The sequence below is a fragment of the Pagrus pagrus genome, assembly GCF_965226575.1.
Source record: "Pagrus pagrus genome assembly, chromosome: 15".
Taxonomy (NCBI): Eukaryota; Metazoa; Chordata; class Actinopteri; order Spariformes; family Sparidae; genus Pagrus; species Pagrus pagrus.
Window position 1 is genome coordinate 11994866 of NC_140199.1, and position 15853 is coordinate 12010718.

The following is a 15853-nucleotide window of genomic DNA, read 5'->3' on the forward strand; positions in this document are numbered from 1 at the left end:
AGAAGTAAACAGGCATTTAAAGCAGCATTTTGACCCGCTGCTGTGTGTCACGCTGCGCGTTGCGAGTGACACAAAAGACACTTTTGAATCTGATGTGAGCGGCAAAGGCATCCAGGCTGCATCTACATCTGTTGCAATCTGATTTGTGCTGGCAGTCTAAACATAAGCAAAAGCCCCAGAACAGCTACTAAACTAGACATCTTGGTGACATTGTTTTCTACTGGAAGCTTAAGTTGACTAGTTTCCATTGTGAACCTTATTCTTGTGACCTGTGAATTTCAGCAGTTGATCATTTTCTGTTTTTCTGTCTCTGAACTGTTACTAACTGTCCTCTGTTGTACTGTTGCAGCTACATGTTTTGGTGTTTTCAAGTCTCTTGTGAAGCTCTCCATCTCAATAAGATGGTTAGCTTTGAGTCTAAGTTTTGTTTTTATCTGTATTAAAGATGCTGCATAAAAACAACATAGTTATTAAACTGTTCAGTCAGTAGACAGTTCACATGCTTATCTTCAAGGGTGTGGGAAAGAAACACAATGAGCAGTGTTTTGTGAGTACAGAGTCAATTTGGTTATTGGAAAATAAAAGCATGTGGTTAGCAAGTTACCTCAACAGCTCAGTGTGAACAGAGGAAATGGAAAAATAGACACGGTTGTTTCTAATAGATGGTCTCTACTGTGCTTTTGTGTGATGGTCTCAACTGCCACATGAGGTCAAAGCAAAGAGTGGAAAAACACATCTTGAGGTGCACACACACCTTTGTGTTGTGAAAAATCTTTGAGTTTATCCGTCTGAATAAAGGTGAATCTTTTTCCATCCGTCTGTCCTAAACTCTAAATTTGGTTGGTTTTTCTTTTATGCAACTACTGTAAAGGATTTCATTTAAGTTTTGGTTATTACAATTCTAACATAAACATTTGTTTCTTGCTACATCATGATTAAACCTATATTCTTGGTAACCACATAACATGTATTTTATGTGTTTTTATATAATACAATTAACAAAAAAACACATTTTATGATGTCTATGTCAAATCTTTCTGATTGAGGCAACATTTGAGCATTTCCAATGATGCTATACCCAAATTACACCCAGATGTCACCAATAACACCCAAAATGATTCTGTTCTATTGAAGTGTCTCAGGAAGCCATGACAGTATAACAACTAGCCAGCACGCACAATACCAGGACCTTAAAACAGGCAGCTAAATGAAAATAAGCCATCATTCATTTTATTTATTATACCTGTGCGTTTCCTACTGTGGCATGCAAAAATGTCCGAAATTAAAAAAATTGGCAACACCTGATATAAATATAAAAACTCAGCTACATGCCTTTTTACTTTGTAAATGTAATTTGCAAAGGGAAACCATGACACTTAACAGATTTAACAACCAAAACACAAGCAAAAACATGGCATCGTTTTAGGTTTAAAAGCAAACATAGCATTCTTCAAAAGGAAATGTTGCACTAGAATGAAATGTCATGACACGTAGAAAATAGACTTGTGGATGAACACTGAGGGAGGAGTCACATTACTTCAATAAAATTACCTCATGACATTTTCTCCCCTGAAACACTGAATTCTTTCTTGCGCTTTATCTCTAGTCTCTGTAGCACAACCCCCCCAGCACGTGTATGCCTACACATGCATCTAACACATGTGGGGAAAAATAAAACCCACCACAAACACCCTACAAAAAAAGAAACGAAAACGTGATATTTGAGCAGAGACACCAGAATGTGCACTCGGTGCTTCCCCCTGGGGCTGGTAGACTCCCCAGAAAACAACAAAAATTGAGTTTGGGTTTTGTCTCCACATCATGATAGATTATCATCTATTATCTTAAAGCCTTTTTTATGAATACATGAATAAAAGCCTATCAGTAATAATCAAAATCACATTAAATGCCAATTGTTATTGTCTCATCATCTGAAGTTTAGCAAAGATCAGTATGGCTGACTTTATCTTATGTCAATAATGCAAATAATACGTTTTGGTCTAGACATGTGCAACGTGTATCATTACTGTGGGCCGCTTTTGTGTGTGGACGTGATGTATGATATCAAAGATATCATCAGACAACAACGGATATTGTTACTGTCAGTGTAGCAAGTGTAAGTTACATCCTTACTGCTCTTCCTGACAACACACCTCTGGTAGGCCACAAAGATAACATTTTGACACAGACAGAAACCCTCGTGGGTTGATGTATTAGTTAAAATGAGATTAAGTTAGTTCTATTTCTCTTTGTAAAATTTGCCTCTTTCTCCTCCTCTCTTTCTTGAAGCTGTCCATGGTTCTGACATGTTCTTTGCAGCCCCTTTCACATGTGCACTGCCACCCTATAGTTTCCACCAGTTGGCCTGGACCATAATTGGACTTTACCCTGCCAGCTCCCTCGTACCAGGTACGGGTAAGGTGTATCTGATATCGCTGTGCTGATGTTGTTCCTAGAACATCATAATTAATTATGATAATTAATTTAAAAAATATGAAACAGCATCAATCAAACCTTTGTGACTGAATGGGTTAAAGGTGTTATTGATAACATTCAGCCACTAAATGTGCCATTCTCCCCCCTTCCATTACATTCATGTTACAACAACGAATCATCTGCCCCCTCAAGTGGTTGCAAGTTTGTGAACTAGCTACACTGCTAACATGTACTAAGAAACATAAATGTTGTTGCTAAGGCTGGCTAACATTAACATGGCTAACGCTACGCTGGGCTCATACTGTTGATCTTCCACAAACTGGCAGCTACCAAGACCGATGCCTGACGAAACACAGATGCCACAAGATAACAACGCTGTTTTACTATTGGCTCACAAACCTTGGTAGAAGCTGAAACAAACTGTCAGAATTCTTACACAGACATAAACAAAACAATCATTTTGGGCCCAACAACCATTTTACATGTATTGAGTGCGGTCATAATGTTTTTAAGGAAGAGAGATACTTTTACTCTGCACTTTTTTACAAGCAAGTGTGTGTGTTGGTGACATTGCACGGAGAGTAGTTGCTTCGAACTCTTTTCCACTTGCCTATATATTGCTTTCCACACTTTCACTGATATTGCTGTTGAGTCCAAATACATGACTGACATCAATGCAAAAGCAGTCATCATCACATGACCAAACAAATCCATCAACCCAAACCAATCATTGCCAGGACATGATTCTCCCAATACTGTCCAGAGTTCATATGCAAAAACAGATTACAACAGCCACAGTGGAATTTGACCACTGCTTGAAAAGATATCTCATTGCAAGGTCGAAGCCAACTATCATTCAGGCTGAATGAAAGTTGGAACTGAAACTGTTGTGAGGCATGTGATGGCTGACTTCATTTTGCTTGCAAATAAGCAGGTGAGCACAAAGGAACCAAAGACTCAGATAAAACAAAACAAAATAAGTTTTTCATTTCAGGTGTAGATCTATGAACACTAATTGAGGTTGTGATCGCACCTTTCAAGGTGAAACATTGTGAGAAGCGTCTTTGCTTCCAGTCCTTTAGTGGAGACAAAAGCATTCAAATTTGATTGTGGTTCTCATCCCTGTTTGTTATATTTAGACCTATCTTTTTTAAAAACCTGTAACAAACCTGACAGATGCACATATGTAAGCACCATGTTCCATCATTGTGCCATGTCTGTTTGTATGTGTGTGTAAGTGTGTGTGTGTGTGTGTCTGTGTGTGTGAAGTTTCCATAGAGAACAGTGGGCTGACTCAAAATGAGAGCTCAGGGTTTCCTCTACAAGCCTGAGTGACAGAAGACGAGTGGAAAACTGGTTTCACACACAAACACATACACACACACACACACATACACACACAAGCAGAAGCTCAATATTCTACAAAACCATACTAACATATACACACAACAAAGAACATACTGCGAAAAAGCAGCAACGCAAAACACAGTAGTACAAACACAGTCGCATCAGACATTGCACACTGAGATGGAGGCACATGCAATTTGTATATACATTGTGAAACACACATGACATTACACCCACATACCTTTGTTAACAAGGTGTAGTAGGCGCCGTTCAACAGCCAAAGCAAACTTCTCCAGGACAACTATGCAGAAACACTCAGGGGGGCTAAATAAATAACAGGATCATCACAAGAGGTCAAAGGTCAAACTATACAAGCACTATAATGCAAAAGCATCAGACAAGATATATGTATCACACTGCATCAAAAAGGAGCAACTGAGGATCTTTGTGTTTTCAAGGTTACAACAAACCTGGATGTAGTGAATTCAATGTATGTATAAAATCAGAAAAAGAAAAAAAAGTTAACAAAATCAGTCTATCACAGATTAATTTTATGACACAAAAGGGGAAATTAGGTCCTTTCAGTTACAAATTTGAAAAGGTCCAGTATGTAGGATTTAGTGGCATCTAGTGGTGAGGTTGCAGATTGAAAACCAACAAAATGCTCCTTGCCCGACCCGCTCCTACAGTGCTGCAAAAACCGTGAAAAAACGGTCTATGCAATTGAAGAAACAAGGGTTGTACTGATACCGGTATCGGAAATGCCTTCAATACTGCCTAAAATGCTGGAATCTGTATCTGCGAACACACGTCTTTGCACCAATCTGATCCCACATACATTTTTTTTTAGAAACAGCACCCTGTTAAATCAGCAGCATGCACCCATATCTTACCCATGTTTTACTGCACAAGCAGCCAATATCCATAAACGGCAAACTTGTGTAACTTCAAGCACATCCAAAACATAACATGCACACAGGCTTAGTCGTATACAACTGTTGAAAAATAATAATAGTAGTCTTTTTTTAAAGTGCAGGTATAAGATCGGTTCTAGTATTGGCTCATATGCAAAGTTTAGGCATCAAAATTGGTGGCAGGAAGGAAATGGTATCAGAACCTAGTAGAGACCTGGTTGTGCAACATGGTGGACTCGGTGGATAAAGACCTGCTCCCCTGTAGATATAAAAGCCTCATTCTACAGTAGCAAAAACACAATGATTCTCAGTTTCAGGTAACATACCACTAAAGGAAACAGAATTATGAATATTACATTCCATTTCTGCCCTCAAATCAATATATGCATATTATATCATTACAACTGTAGAACATATTGAATAAAACAATCTGAATGTGGTGTAGCATCAAGAAAGCAGGCAGGAAAATGTAGAGGAAAACATCCTGCACAAGGTTTGAGTTGAGTCACCATCATTCTGTGAAGTACAGTTTCATACAGGTATTTATAGTTATAATCAAATCCCTTGTGGTGAACATAAAACAACAGGTGAGAAAAGGCAACAGCCTGCAAGACAAAGAAATCTGCCACAACAAAGCAGCACACATTTTACTCTTCTTTGTGTGTTTCTTTTTTAACTTTGTTTGTTTTTCATCTGAGTTGTTTCTTGCACACTGTGAGGTTTTAATATTTAAACACAGACCCCCTTTCACACTGTGGCTGTTTCAAAGAGCGAACCTGCCCCCAACCCCTCCTTTTTTTCTTTGTTTTTTTATCTTTCTTTATAATTACCTACTTTTGAAATCTTTATTTTTTTCCTGATTCTTTACTCTTACTTTACTTTATTTTTCTTATTCTCCTATCTCTTGCAATTCTTTGCAAAAGTGTGTGTGTGTGTGTGTGTGTGTGTGTGTGTGTGTGTGTGTGTGTGTGTGTGTGTGTGTGTGTGTGTGTGTCTGTGTGTGTGGGAGGATGGAGAAGAAAGACTGGAAAGTATTGGTCTTAAAGGTGTGAAAAAAACGTATGTGGTTTTCTTTACCTTGACTGGCTTCAAGAAGAATGTGCAAGAAAACCTAAAAAAAACAAAAGACACTGTATAACGACTGCAGGCAAACACTACACACATATTTACAGGCTAATTTAATCACACACCTTAACTCTCTTCATTGAAAAGAACACATGATCCTTGAATATTCTGTAATTATGTACTGTATTTTGGTTGAATAGCACAAAGACACACTTAATGACGAATAATTTATTGAAGCATGTATGAGAAAAATTCCCAATCTGTTACTAGTATATATGTGGATGTATGTGGTAATGGTATAATACTATAATGTGTGTCAGGCTGTTCTGTGAACACAATCTTACTGTAATATTACTACCGTCACATTACAATTTTTACAGATTAATGCTGCATCAGTCGTATGTGAGACGATCCTTTGTGTATAAATTGTGTGAGTTGACTGTGAACTCGAGCTCCAGGAACTCTGCCACCATGAAGGGTCATTTTTAAATTTCACAGATGGGCACATTTAGCACTGTAATCTCTGCAAGACAAATGTCTTTATATACATAGAAATAAGTACCCTTGTTTCCCCCAAGGCCAGGATCACACTGCAGGAGTATTGGGCAGATTTAACCCTGATTCACCCCTGACGACAATCAGAGGAGGAATCTGGGCAGAGAGCTTGGTTGGCCCCGAAGGTTGGCCCAGATTATATGGTATTGTGAGGGGTGTACAGAACAGACCAGTCTTAAACCTCCCGAATTGCTCACAGACTTATTGTGGCTCTCCCGATAAATGTCAAACGTCTCTCGCAATAGTCCCTTTTAGTTAGAGAATGCGCCACATTTGCAGCCAGGTAAAGGCTGCAATCTGCCGTCTTGTCTATGTGAAACGGAGGTGTAATATTCCTCCTTTTCAAAAAAGCCGCTACTGGGGTAGGCGTAAACATGTGATGTGACGTGAAGCACGAAGTTGGGCGTGAACAGTGACGAGTGATCTGGTTATTGACGATTCTCTCGACTGTGATGGTTAGCATCTCCTGGATCTAAGTGGCTTTCCAGTTGCTCATCTTGATGATGTGGATGAAGTGATGAACTTGTAAATGAGCTTTTAAAATTCCCGACTGTGGGTCGCACAACAGTGCACGTCATTGACACCTCCGCCTATGTCACGCAATTGCCGGGACATCGACGACTTGGATTTACATAGCAATGGAGGTGGCAAAAAGTGTACCCTCCTTGGGCGTCATGTTGGCAGACCAAAACAGACCCCCAATATACCGCAGTGTGTGTTATACTTTATCCAGTATAAAAACGCTTAGTGAGAATGATGGGCGATGTGCACTTTAAATAAACTGAAGTTGAAGTTGATAATGTCTCAAGGTTTTACTGAAAGGTGGTATCCGAGATACTGCTTGTAACACATAATGTAGGTGGATGAACTAATCATGCAGCATGTCCCTTCTCATGTGACAACACATAGTGGTCTTGTAATGCATCATTATCTCATGTTACAGCAAGTAAGTAAGTAACAGCCCTCCTCTGACGGTAAATAAGTGCAATTTACATGGGGTGTAGCAGTCATACTCCCTGTGGTCCCTAAATGCTCTGTATAGTTTCAGTCAGTAGCATTCATGTGTGCAAGTGTCATAAATGAACTACAGCAGAGGTTGGAATCTATAAAGATCCTGAATCACTCTTCTGCTTCAAGAGCCTCTCTAGCTTCTCTAGCTTCGGTGCTACACTTAACAAATAAACCAAAACCAAAAAACTGCAGTTCAGTCAGAAACAGTTACATCAAAAAATTGATAATTGATAGGTTAATGTATTGGTTGGGGGAACAGATTTGGGGGGACGTGACCAGCAAGCCAAAGAACCTACCTGAAGCAATTTGCCATCTCCACAAACGTATGTTACCGGCAAAAGAGTCTAACACTACAGATTTGCACGAGCATTTGTGAATACACCATCCTGCTGAGTATGCTACGCTTACACCAAGAGACGTTGGGTTGTTTATATTCTTATCATTAGCCTACGTGATTGCTATGTGATTTTTGTGGACCAAATATTTATTCTGTTTGAATAAACTTCTTTACCTCACCCTCTGACATCCGCCGTCTTTCATGTGAAAAGATAAGTTCACTTAAACATTACAGCCCAAAGTTTAAGGCTACACTTTATAATAAATCAAAATAAATCTCCTTGAGATCATTTTGAGCTCTTAGCTATTTTGCCAAGAGAGCTTAAATATAAAATTGTAGGTTCATGGAACTGTTTGGTTTTAGTCACCGTTGTTTCTACACTGAGAGATTCACTGAGTGTTTAATCTTGTAGGCTACGGCATTTTTTTCTTTCATCAGACAAGCGCTTCATCCATGAAGTGGATTTGTGCCTGAAAAATATGGATAAGAAATGCTGCACATCACATTTTTCTAACAGTTCTGAACTCGCCTATAGGTTACATTTATTCCCAAGTCTTCACTGAGAGTGTCGGGGCTGCACAGCTCATCACCTTGCTCAGGCAACTTGCACACAGAGCCCCGCTCCCCAGACGGTCTGCCGGCATTTCTTTGCGCTGATCAGATCTGCTCCTCCTCGACTCCTTTCTAATCACAGTAAGAAAACCACAGATCTTGCCTGTTCCCATTTTGGGGTTTACAGGTTAATTATTTATTGAGTGAAATTTTCAAGGAGGCACACCATTAATTTAGCAAAATAAAATTTCAAAAAGAGACCAAAATATCAGCTCCGACAGACCAACCGGCAATGGGTTGAGCCAATCACCGATAGACAGTATATGCGTCCAATCGCCCAGCATTTTTTTTTGTCTACTACTGTTTCTTCCTGAAATGAAGTCAGGCTTTGGACCATTTCTTCCTCTCTGCCATGACTCTTTCTTTTTGCAAATATATGGCAGCATAGACATATGAGTTTGAACATCATTGTTTTCCAATTAGCAATTATGAGAAAAAAGCATTTGGCATTGATAAAAGTAATTCATAACCTAAGAGGCACATGATTCTGATGAATCTGACTCAACTGGATCTGGAACTGGTTCTTGATTCCTGTCCCCTAATTGACTTCTGTGCTGTGTCTGAACTATTGGTATGCACTTTATTTAACAAAACAAGAGGCGTCCTGGTTCTAAGTGGTTATGACACATACCTCATGGCCGTGGTATGATATCAGCCTGGAATCTTTGTTGCATGTCATTCCTCTTTCTCCCTATCCATCCTTGTGTTTCCTGGCTGCATCACCACTGAAACCTGCACAAATTGAATCAACAGTGGACAAGATGCCAAAAAATAGTCTTCAAAAGCATGTCATTTACAAATCTAAAATGTGTTTTCATTAAACAAAAAAAAAAATCCTCTCTTCACTCCATCTGTGACCATCTGCCTTATTTTAACCGCAACTGAAACTCGGGTGATCCCAACAGTAGCTGCAGGACCTCACTGTGAGAACAACTCATGGAAACATCACTCCTCCTTGTCTTTGTCTTTGTCACTGTCAATGCCTTGATGGGAATTACTTTCATCCGACCCATGGAGATCTGGTGCTTTCCAACATTAATGTGTGTCAACATGTTTCCCTTACTTGGCATGAAAATTGTGCCACTCACTGCATTTTTTTATTGAAATTAACTGAGTTGACTTATTTAACAAAAAAACAAACTCCCGCTGTATCTCCCGCATGTCTTCAATGCAAGAAAAATCTGATTTGTTCATATTGCGAGTAGTCAATTAATGTAGTCTGGTGGTTTAAATGGTCAACAAAGGTCACTTTCAAATGTCAAGTGGAGCAAGGAGGTCTTGTGACTGAACATGACAACTGTTCTGCTTCAGATGAAGACAGAGAGTTCAGTTTAGGACCAGACTTAAAGGCCACCAGTGTTCACGCTTTTAGCCACAGTCCCTGGACAACATTAGCCATTAATTTGTGGGCAAAATATAACTACATAAAAATGAGAGAGAGAGAGAGAGAGGTGCTTGTGAAATAAGGATTTGGAGGCTAGAAAACTCCATTAAGATATTGGCACAATGTCTGTCCTGAGACATCTGACGCACTTACATTCCAGTAAAGAGAGAAAACATCTGCAGCTTTAAAATTCAATAATCCTTTAGTATGGCTTTGAAACACCAGATCCTGATAAAGTATTTGTTGCATCACTGGCATCAACAGGCCAATTCCTTCAACACTCCACAGATATACAACATAATCGTGAAATTATCTTCACTATAGGACAAAATCGGATCTGTTGACCGATCAAAGCTTATTTAACTGTCCCCTGACAAGGATAAATCACAAGAGCTGGAGCTGGAGGAGGCGTCAATTTCAGGTGAATCTGGTGCTCTATAACCATCACCTTGTCCCAACTTACAACTGAAGAGAAGGAGAAAAAAAGAGAAGTAATCACCAGAATAATGTCAAGGTCTTTGGGTTCACACTTTAAGCCCTTTTCTTCACACCACTGTGTTCAGAGTAATCCAATTATGGTGAGACTGTTTATACACAACAGACCAAACTCATGCAAACTCAAGGCTCATTGCTACAATATGACTGTCCTGCACTGTTATGTAATAGACACTCTGTTTTTGCTCATAAACACTTACAATATTGTTGTATTTTTGACAGTAGCAACAGTAGTTTGGTAAAGAGTCTGAGTAAACATGACAGTTAAGAAGCGATAAGATAAAAGTCAGATAAAGAAACAAAAACAGATCATAAATAAAGTCTATCAGACAGGTGAGATAAAGGTTTCATGAGGGAACATACAGTATCTGGGTGTGTGTGGAAGTGTCTACATGTGTCCTTTTGTGTCCTTTTCATCTGTGCTTCCTCAGGAGTGTCTTGTGTTTCGTACGGTGTTTGTCTTCCCACAGAGAAGTGTGTATGAGTGATGTGGTAACACACACACACACACACATACACAGTGACATTATGCACCTGGCTGCAGCATGACAAAAGTTTATCAGCGAGTGAATCTAGTGTAAACCAACAACGCAGGTGTCTTGTGTGTGTGTGTGTGTGTGTGTGTGTGAGAGAGAGAGAGAGAGTGAGAGAGAGAGAGAGAGAGAGAGAGAGAGACCATGTTTCCTGGCTGACATCAGCAGTGCTGTTCTCTACTTCAACAGTGTCTGTGTTTAATGTGGCAAAAAATATTTGATCTAAATCATATTCAAAACTTTTTTTATGACATGGCTTTAAGGTAAAGTATCATGTCGAGGCCAGTAATCATGTTCATTGGTTTGAATATGTTTAGAATCTTTATTATTTTCTTCCAGAAAAACTGAAAAAAAAAACTTTTAATGTTGCCAGGCTCAAAACAGAATAAACATAAATGCTAAAATGTATCATACACTGCAAAAGCATCATGTGTGACAATGCAAAGGGCAAATCGATACTGACCTACCATATGAAAATGTCTACTCCAAACCTTTCTCACTTCCTGTTTGAACAAATAAAAATCAAATAATTTTTAGAGAAGAATCTGGAAGAATCAAATATGAATCTTTTTCACTCTTGGAGAATGATTAAAAACACATGCTGCCATATGGCGGCCATTTCTAAATGCTCTGCTCAAGCATCACATTGGCTATGCCTCCCCCATGTGGACTAGCAGTCTATGACCTCAGTGCACCCAGGATGCTGTTGTATGCACACTTGGTGCATGTTTAGGCAGAGATTGTATACATTGGTTGCATAATTATATGTATGACTGTTGATAGTTTCCCATAGCTGTGTGAAATCTGATCCGAATATCCTAGTAGGATCAATTCAGGTTGGAGGTTTCTATCACAAGCAAAACTTCAGACAACTGATGACTAATTCTACGATGTATTTTTGTGTGCTTTGATGTTTTTACGTCAACTAAATTATCTTAAAACATGAACATGAGGCAGAAGGACAAACAGAGGTTGTGTGTGTGTGTGTCTGTGTGTGTCTGTGTGTGTCTGTGTGTGTGTGCATGCATTACAGAAGCAGGGGGAAGTCCTTCCTCTTCTATGTTTCGGGGATGCCAACCTCAGAGGAAACCCCTCCTCTGCTTGCCTCCCACGCATCCACCTACACAGTGGAAACTTCTGTCTGAAAAACACACACAGTGTTTGATGAGGCTTTCAGGTGATGTAAAGCACCTTCTGGCAGCCATATTGGAAGTTATGCGTTTGGAGGAAATTAAACAGCTGTTTGAAGCATCCGGTCATCAACTCAACCATCTCATCAGAACTGAACAGACATGGCTATTGATTCAGGGTTTGTGGTGCAGCCCTGAACCTGCTGTTTGGAAAATATGCGCTTAACAAGTTTGGAGGACATCTTTTTCATCTGGAGGTGGAATCTACTCATTTTTTGGACAAATAAACAGGGCAAATGTATTCACTTGTCACCATCTTATTGTATGAACCTAGATCTAAATAGACCTAGATATTTAGATCATTTACTAAACTAAAAGTACTAATACCATACAATGAAAATACTTCCCTACAAGTAAAACTATAAATAGCATGTAATGACAGCTATTCTGCTGCTCCCAGAGAACCATGCATTGCGCTTCATATTACCTGTTCTGCAAGGTCTCAGAATGGTGGAGTGGTACTGGTACGTGGAGTAGAAGTATAAAGTTGTACAAAATGGAAAACCCTAAGCAAAGTACAGTTACTGCAAATGTGTACTTAAGTGCAGTAACTGAGTACAAGTACTTTGTTACATTCCACCACTGCGAGGGTCTTCTGCTGATCTGTTCAAATGCACCAGATCAGTTTTAAATTACAGAGTAAAAACCACACTGCTTACTGGAAACACAACTACCTTATCAGATTTTTCACTTCCACTGAGACCATCTCTGAATGCATCTACATACAGAGAGAACACCAAGCTTTTTCAACCCTTACAACCCTGATCTTAACTTTCTGTTACCAATCCTTTGGCACAACATATCTTTCTATAAGGGCGACACAAATGTGGGTACCAAATTAGAATACTTCTACAGTCTGCAACCTACATTTTTATGAACTGATATTGAGATATTGACTGGTTTCATTTTGATCTGAAACTACAGATATACCTACATAATATGAACTTTATGTTGTTATTGACAAAAGTTATTTTGAGGAACTGAAAATGACTTTATTTCTGAGTGACACACCTTTGTGTCCTGTAAAGTTATTTCTGAGTTGATGAAGACAAATACAAATAAAGTAAAACATCAGCTGTCACAACAGAAACAGCAGGACTGTGTGACTATCAGGACACTGATTAAATAAATCCAAATATATGCTGACATCTAATGTTTGATGCGGTATCAGGCAGACACTTGTCACGTTTGAGGATGCAGAGAAAACACGATGCAACAGTGGTTGCAGCAGCGGAACAATGCAGGGCTCCCCGTGTGGGGGCAGATACACTCAGAACGGGATGTTCTCTTTAGTGAACACACACACACACACACACAAACACACACACACAAACAATATACACGCGGTTACACAAACACTCCTCTGAATGCATTAGAGTTGAGCGGCAATACAACACACACAGCGTTCAAAGTCCTAAATGCAAATGTAATATACTGTATGCTGCACACACAAGATGAACAAGAACAAGCTGTATGTGTATGTTTGTGTGTGTTTGTGTGTGTATCTGTACCTGTAGCAGTAATGAGGAACAAATGGGTCAACCAATGCCTGCTCTAATGTGACTTATCATTCGTGAAAAGAAGTTGTTTTAATTCACACTAGGCAACTATTTTTATGACTGAGCTTTTGTCTTTGCAGTTATTAATCATAAATGTCTGAGTTCAAACTTGCTGGAACTTTTGGTATCTTATATAAACACCATGACAATTTGTTATATTATTAACTTAACAATATTTCACATTTTATTATACCAGACTAAAAATCATGATGTACAATCACACACCATTTATTTGTCTAGCCCAACTGCTGTATGCAATCATAGTTCAGATCCATTTGATAAGTCAAGTCTGTGGGTGATTTTAAGAACATTTACATGTTGGCATTGCATTGTCATCACTTTCTCTGTTCATTTTAAACCTAGTTTTGTTGTTTTCATTTCATCAAGCAGCATTTTCACTTCCTCACAGTCCAGTCGCAGTCTGCTGGTAAAACATGTGTTTTGAATAGCCTTCAGAGGCCTTTTTTTTCTCTTTTTTTCCAATGTATGAAACATCAACAGACTGACACAATAACCTTCTGTATGTGGCTGCACATGAGTCTACTGCCTCTTAGTGGCTACAAACACCCACTTCACCCTGATGAACCTTCATGTTGCTTGCTTGAGTGAACCCAGTCTAGAGGGCGTGAGGGCTACTAGCATGGCGAGAAGTAGATAAGTCTTTATTGACAACAGGGAGCATCTGCAGACACACTGCCAGATCTGTAATACAAACACATACACAAAAAAGAAGAAGAAGAAGAAAAAAGAAGAACTGATGTGTTATCCCCATGAGGTAATTCGATTTACAGTCATACTCCTGCATACAACTGAGCAAACACTTGTGGATGTCTGCAGGGGTAGACCAATTTTCAGCCTCACCGATTATCAGTGGCCGATATTCAGCATTTTACTGATTATCGCTATCGGTGTTTTTTGTGATTGCCAGTATAAAAAAATTACTGGTTTTAAAATGCACTTCTTTGTGGAAGTAGTGGAAGTGGAAGTATAAAGCAGCAGAAAATGGAAATATTCGAGTAAAGTACCTCAAAATTGTGATGTGGTACAGTAGTAAGATTTTTTTATTCATCGGTTCCGAATATCGGTTCTCGCTCTTCTTCATTTACTAATAATCAAGATCAGTATTGGCCCTGAAAACACCATATTGGTCCACCCCTAGCAGGTAATACTATCATTTCATCTATTACATGTTTTCTACACAGCCAAAAGGGATGTCGGCTACATTTACATCAAAAAATTATATTCAAGTCTAAGTGTTTTTAACTGACCATAGGGTTAGTTAATTATCTTTTAGAGAAACTGATGGGGCAGGCACAGACTGGGGTTAGAGTTGGGCTAGCATGCCATATTTTATGACCCTGAGGTAGATTTTATACAGTATGATAACCATCTCATCACTTGTCATGGTATAAAGGAGTACACAATTATTGTTATTTCTCTCACTTACAAATAGATGGGTTTTTGGGTTGAACAAACCTGCAATATAGTTTCGCAAAATATAATGTCCAGACAGACATCAAACTTGATATAAGCTTGAAAAATTTATGTATCTAATGTCACTTATATGATAGAATTCAATTCAATAGATAAGCCTTTGTCACACAGGCTAGGCTAACGTTAGCCCCCGTCACATAACATCGTAGAAAAGTTAAAACAATAATGTTTTTACCCGTTCTCCAGCAGTGGGTAGCATCCTCAAGGGGAGGGTTCGTGTTTGTACATGTGTCTGTATGGCTGGTGATAAAATATGTGTCCGGGGCGAAACATGACGATTAAATTTGGTATTAATCTACAATCTGTAGCTACACACTACAACCGAGTTGCTAGCATGGTTGCTAATCGGTCAACGGCTGTTTTGGTGCGTTCCAGTGTATTCGGAACTCCTTTACACCTTTTATTTCGTATAGTGTTAGTACTTGTGAAACGTGCAGTAAATACAAATTTGCATACGTCTTTAAGAGTGTGCGTTAGGATCCGACTCCTCCTGGCTTTTTTAAGTGCACTCAACTGTTTAACCAGCTGCTGTGGTTACTTGTGAAGTTGGCAGACTGGCCATTCAAACACCTGTTTGTCGCGAGCGTCCATGCTTTTCGGAGAAAATGCACTGGGGCGCTTTCGGATCGGAAGTAAATGAATACTTTGCGACTTCCGACTTGCAATGGAACGCACCACTTCTCCGTGTCCGCCGACGTCACCAAAACGCTGTCTTGTTATTGGTTAATTAATCCACCGACTAATCCACAGCTGCACTTGAAATTCCCAATCAAGAATAAAAGCAATGACATAAAAATAAAATAAATAAAATAAAATAAATAAATGTATGTTCTTGTCCAGTGTCATGACTTAATCAGCACACATGAAGCACATTATCATCACTCCATCATTTAATTGTGTTTCCTGGTGATATTTTTAATG

The 15853-nt window shown here is 39.1% G+C and overlaps 1 protein-coding gene across 9 annotated transcripts in view; it reads right to left on the reverse strand.

Annotated features, from left to right (window-relative positions):
- bcl2l11 (BCL2 like 11) overlaps positions 1–15510 on the reverse strand; it is a 53182-nt gene extending 37672 nt beyond the window's left edge. Inside the window, exons 1-7 of one of the 9 annotated variants that reach the window (XR_014624183.1) lie at positions 15108–15312; positions 11721–11830; positions 11153–11192; positions 8909–9009; positions 8195–8349; positions 5775–5808; positions 4025–4107 (exon numbers count right to left, since the gene is read on the reverse strand). The gene's annotated coding sequence lies outside the window, so the exon portion shown is untranslated. Of the gene's footprint in view, positions 1–4024; positions 4108–5774; positions 5809–8194; positions 8350–8908; positions 9010–11152; positions 11193–11720; positions 11831–14009; positions 14141–15107 lie in introns of all 9 variants that reach the window. The other 8 variants (XR_014624184.1, XR_014624187.1, XR_014624179.1 and 5 more) reach the window with 8 other exon arrangements.
- Positions 15511–15853: the final 343 nt, after the last annotated feature.